At 39.3% G+C, this 6,000-nt stretch overlaps 1 protein-coding gene and 1 non-coding gene across 5 annotated transcripts in view; one reads left to right on the plus strand and one right to left on the minus strand.

Annotated features, from left to right (window-relative positions):
* Positions 1–3,831, minus strand: part of Acsl4 (acyl-CoA synthetase long chain family member 4) — a 74,314-nt gene extending 70,483 nt beyond the window's left edge. For all 4 annotated transcript variants that reach the window (XM_063246270.1, XM_063246269.1, XM_063246268.1 and 1 more), the window contains exon 1: positions 3,665–3,831. The gene's annotated coding sequence lies outside the window, so the exon portion shown is untranslated. The remainder of the gene's footprint in view (positions 1–3,664) is intronic.
* An 846-nt stretch (positions 3,832–4,677) lies between these two features.
* LOC111756158 (small nucleolar RNA U13) lies at positions 4,678–4,779 on the plus strand. The gene has a single exon (XR_002790638.1). It is a non-coding gene; the product is annotated as a small nucleolar RNA U13 (small nucleolar RNA).
* The last annotated feature ends 1,221 nt before the right edge of the window (positions 4,780–6,000 follow it).

Raw genomic sequence — 6,000 nt, forward strand, 5'->3', positions numbered from 1 at the left:
ATAAAACTCAGCAATTGTGCTCAGCAATTATCCCAGAGAAATGGAGCTTTAATGCTCATATATAAAAACCTGTACATAATTGTTCACAGAGTTTTATTTACAATAAGGCCAGAACCAAAACAAATGAAACCCTGAAAAAATCAGATGTTTTTTGATAAGTAGTTTGACATAGTACATCCATACCATGGAATACTATTTAGCAATGAAAACAAGCTAACTATTGATAAAGGATAGATTGCTTGCATGAATCTCCAGGAATTATGTCAAGTGAAAAATGCTAAAAGTTACTATGAGTCCATTTATACAGCATTTTTGAAATGACAAGGTAATACATGAAAAATGGAACTGTGGTTACCTGCGGTCAGGAAAGGAATAAGAAGGCTATAAATATAAAAGGTAATGCATGGGATCCTTGTGGTGATTTAACTGTTCATAACTTGCCTGTGATGATACAAATCTAAATGTGCTAAGACTGCATAGAACTACAGCCTGTTAAAACTGGTAAAATCCAGCGGGGCGTGGTGGCTCTCGCCTGTAATCCCTGCACTCGGGAGGCTGAGGTGGGAGGATTGTTGCGAGTTCGAGACCAGCCTGGGCTACAAAGGGAGCTCAAGGCCAGCCAGAACTGCATAGCGAGGTCCTGTCTCAAAAAAGACAAAAAAAAAAAAAAAAAAAAAAAAAAAAAAAAACTGGTAAAATCTGCACAACGAGGAATTCCTTGGTTCTGCTGCTATACTCTTATGTGTGACTGTAGGAACAAATAAAGGATATTATTTCTTACAAATGTTTGACAATCTCAAAATTCATATCCAAACTATCTCAAAATTCAAAGTCAAAGGTAATAAAAAAAACAGTATATAAGATCACCCAATCACAGGAGTAGAAAAACAAACTTATTTTTGCAAAGGACTCAGCAATCCAAGTTCAAAGAAGGGGAAAAAAGCAATGCGGGAGAAAAAAAGTATTACTGGAGAAATCCCACAAGCAACAATTAATACAATCATCTTCTGCTCCCCTATGGAGCTTTCACTTCCTCAAGATTTTATGTCCCTGATTTGACTGCTGTTTTTCATAAAAATAAACTGTATACATCTGTCTCTCTAACAACCCAACCACTATCCCACACTATAGACTCATCAAACAGGGACTTTCTTCTTAACTATCATATCCTGAGGGCCTGGCACAGAATAAATGACAGATGGAGGAACAAGATAGTTGAATGAATACATAGAACAAATGAGATATATGCATATTCTTGTAAAGCTCCCAGTCAATTACAAGACAGTGTGTATATATTCCCTTATAAATTTCTAAAATCCATGAATATTTTAAAATGTTAAATGAAATAAATCAGACACAGGAGCTTAAGTATTCCATGACTTCTCTTACGTGAGAAACCCAAAGTATAAATAAAGAGCAAAATAAAAGACGAGTAATGGGAAATAAGATGTTTTGTAAATGGGAAGAGGATAAAGAGATGGAGAAAAGAGGCAATTGGGAGGGGGGAAGGAATTGTAAGAATTAAGATGTATCATGCGTATGTACCAATTTCTTTTAATGAATGTAATCATGTACTGCAAATATGTACTAATAAAGATTCTTAAATATATAAAATAATAATCATAAAATAAATAAAATCAGCATGGTGTATAAACATTTTATTTGCAACCAGAAGTTAACAATATAGTAATAGCTGGCTTTCAAATAAATTCTTTTTACATCCCTTCCCCCCTCTTCCCTTACTTTTTACTCTTACCTGTAACTCATTAAATTAGTATGAATCAATAACTAAGTATATCCACATTAAAATAATACATGCAGATCTTTGAGAAAAACATTCTAAATAACTGGTATAACAAATTTATGACAGTCTTAATGCAAAATGCATTATATGCATATGTATATTAAATATAATACATATATACACATACATCATATATCTATTTAGTTAAAAAATAGTGAATTCAGGTTGAGAATTTACAGATCATTCTGCCAACCATGATGATACTGAGTTACAGATGTGAAAAACAAAGAAGATAAAGTGACCTTTTTAAAGGGGTATACATCCTGCTAGAGCTGATATGGAAACCTGAGCCTTCAGAGTCCCAATTGTTTTCTCTTCTCATTGAACTGGGCAAGACTCTTCTTGTTTCACCCGTTTCATCCCTACCTGAAATCTCCGACCAAAAATCTGAATCACATGTTTTATAACTAGGCTTTAAAAACCCCTGCAAAATTAAATTTGCCAAAATTTAACTGTCTCATTATACCTTCCATAGATTTTTTTTAGAGGTTAAATTACTTCTGATAGTAGGACAATAAGGAACTTTATTCTAAATCTCCCATTTAAATTACAGAGTGTTAATTCTAACAAGAGTCTTACATCAAAAGATCAGCTGTTTTACAATTTAAGGAAAAGGACTTACACTTATAATCTTGATTGATATGCTCGTTGGAAATACTGTAATAGAATCTATGTATCAATAATATTTAAAGCTCATTTTAGAGGCAAAATTAATTAAAAAAAAAAAAAAAAAAAACTAAAGCGACAAGCAACAATGGGAAACAGGGCTTCCACCAGCTTAAATCTCTATTATGCAGCCACATGGTACCAAACATGAATTTAGAGGTCCAAGAATAAAAACAAAAAAAAAAAAAGAACTTTAGCTACGCTCCAATCCAACATCCTTATTTTCACAGAACAGGAAACTAAGCAAGTGATAATACCAATTACCAATAAAGTAAACTGCTTAATTTCTCAAAAGGGTTCATTTAAATGGTATTTTATCCATATTGTGCATCTCACCGTTCTACAGAGTTAGGACCACGTTTTAAGTTGAAAAAGAGCTAATCTATGAAGTTATTTTTCCAGAGGGTGAAGAAAATCCCTTCGGAGATGCTGAAGTGAAAAGAAATGACGTCTTATTTCAAAAATGTAACCCCTTGATGGGATTAGGCAATGAATCATATTCTCCTAGGTTTTCTTACAGACATCAGCCAAAATTCTTTCGGGTAGTCACAGGAGAGGAAAAGGAAGTGAATAAAGCCAACATGAAATACACTGCACCCACTGAAGGCAGAGATCGAGACAGAAGGAATGGTTTGGGGGAAGCATGCGTCTGCTAGAATCCAGATGTTTTCTAACATAAAGGTATGGATGGTTAGGGTACATTAGAAATCAGAACATTCTTCAAATTGAGAAAGCAGATGCTTCCAGAGACAAATCCTCGTAGTTCCCAACTATAGAGTAACCAGGAGGGGACAAAATGGAGTTGAGGTCTAGGGGCGCCCTAAAGGTCGTTTGGAGGTCTCTTAAACACTCAATGTATTCATCTCAAAAGGGACAAGGAAAAACCTAATACTCGGATCGGTTAAGATGACTTCTGACCTTGAAGGTGTGGTGAGAGGTAGGAAGCGGCAAGCCAGGTTGTCGCGGACCCCAGACTCTATTAAACAGAGAAGATAGTGACTGTAGAAATCGCCTTGGCCTGTGAGCAGCCTGGAGGGTAGACATGCCAGCTCAAGAAGAAAACGACCACACACCAGGAACTGGAATGGCCACCCGGCTTCCTCCAGGATCCGGTGGGCTCACTACCCCAACAGCTTGGGCCCCGAGACCCACAGGCGAGGGATGCTCGCAGCCTCCTCCTCTTGGGTCACTCACCTCACTGAGCTGATCACCGCGTCTCCGCAGCCGGCCAGCGAGACTCACGGAAAGAAGCCGCGTGCCGTTAGCGCTGGGGTGAGGAGGGGAGCGCCGCAGAGGCCAGAAAAAAGCCGCAGCGACGCGCGCGCACGCGAAAGGCCGGCGGGGGCGGGGCGCTGCGCGAGCCCGGAAAAGACGAGCCCGGAGGGGCGGGCGGACCGGGGGCGTACGGTGGTGTGGCTTAGCCCGCCAAATAGCAAGCTGCCTACGGCTCGGCCCACCCACGCGCCCGCCTCCGCTCACCGGGGACGTCAGCCGAAAAGGTGGAGCCAGGCGTGCTCCAGCTGCTTGAGAAGGGTGCTGCGGGGGCGCGGGGGCGGCTAACGGCTTTTAGCGTCTAGTCGCCGCCTCCTGGCTCTCTGTCACCTCCCGCAAGAGTGTTTCCGGAGGGCCTCGCGCGGAATTGTGGAGTGATGGAGAATGGACCACGCGGATGCCAGGTTCCCCAGGACTCCACCCTAGGATGAAAGTTCCCCTGAGGTCATCTTCAAGCTGCCCTTTAACGATACTCATCTTAGGTCTTCATTGTTCTTCCTTTAAAGACAGATTCTTTTTTTTTTTTTCTTTTAATTTTAAAGAGAAAAAGGTGAACAATGAAACCCAGTTTCAAAACGGGTTAGTAGGACAGCTACAATAGTTGATACATAGAGATCTTAACACTTCGGTGAATGCTTTCTGCTCCTAGAAGCTTCAGCTCATGCTTCTCGTTCATTTGTCTTACCTAGCACTGTATTAAGATCCCCTTTCACTCCTGTTCCTGAAATACCGCAAGAATGCAAGGTTTTCACCTTGTGTCTTTCATCTCCATAGTGGTTTAACTGTAATGGCAAATGAGCCCACAACTGATTGGAGAAAAAAGTCAGTACAGCACTGTGACATCTCAGTGGTTCTGATCCTCATTTGTAAACCAATCCTACTAATGCTGTTCCCAAGAGATTCAAGAAATTGCTGAGCCAGATATAGAGGCACAGATCCTCAGGTTCATAAGCGTGATGATTGGGTGTTCATGCTCCATGCATGACATGTGCCTCCTTTGAACCTTGTTATGATCTCGGCACATTACCCATCTGACGTGAAAAAAAAAAAAAACACAAATATAGTGGCACATGCCTGTAATGCCAGCACTGGGCAGACTGAAACAGGAGGTTCGCCATGAGTTCAAGGCCCTCCTGAGTTACACAGTGACACTTTGTCTCAAAAAAACAGGAAAGAAAGAAATTACTGATAAAATTACAGTGAACTATTTCAGGGCTTCAAAGTGGACAAAGTGATTGGAAATGAGCCACCACAAACTGCCAGGACTATATCCGCAAAAGAAACAAATTTTTTCAGTTCCCTGATACAAGGTAGTAGACTAGCTTCCTCCTGATAAGAAGCAAAAGTGCTTTTACCCATTTTCCCATGGAAATAACTGATGCATGCGCAAGCACGCACACACACACTCGTGGGTATATGCCTCACATTGCAGATTTAAAGGCAACAACTCTTGAACTTTAGAGGGTATCAGAATCACCTAAAGTGTTTGTTCAAATGTGAGTACCTAGTTATACTTCCCAGATATTTTGATATGGATCTTGGTGGGATGGACAAATTTGAATGTTTAATAAGCATCTCGGGTGACACCATAGGTGGTTGGTTGACAGTACAGCTTTTGTGTATTACTACTCTGAAACCATGTTACTCATTTAATTTCCAACAGGCTCACCTACTTACATATAATATGCCTATAAATGTTGCTTAAGTAGTCACGTAGTTTCTTTTTTTAAGATTGACCTAGAAAGTTCAGAACTTCAAACAAGTTTAATTATCATCTTTATTTTTATAAGATCTGGTTATAATACCAGAAGTAAGTAATCATTTGTCAGCTACATAACTCATTAGGTAGCTATGGGGTACCAAGAACTGTCATCTACATTAGGGTTAACATAAAAGAAATTGGAGGAATGATCAAACTTATCCTCCACATACTTAGATTCTAGTTGTGGAATTAGAACAGAGGCACAATTCAGAACCAGTATAGCACATAAATTAATGTGTTACACCAAGATGAAAAAACCCTTGTAATTAAACAGTACATTTTCCAGTTTCTTTTATTATTGGTCTCTTGGCCCAGACATTATCAATTATGTAATTCCTCTGAACATTGATTTCCTAGCTTATTGAATTTCCTGCAGCTTTACACAGTATAAAGAAATAAATCACTACAGCCTGAAGCTATGAGTTTTTGTTTGTATATATTTCTATAGTACATGCATAACATGTATATATTCATGTTACATTTTTCTGTTAGGACA

This window comes from Cavia porcellus, unplaced genomic scaffold (genome assembly GCF_034190915.1).
Source record: "Cavia porcellus strain 051 isolate PalLab524CR breed Dunkin Hartley unplaced genomic scaffold, mCavPor4.1 scaffold_3, whole genome shotgun sequence".
In the NCBI taxonomy this organism is placed as follows: domain Eukaryota; kingdom Metazoa; phylum Chordata; class Mammalia; order Rodentia; family Caviidae; genus Cavia; species Cavia porcellus.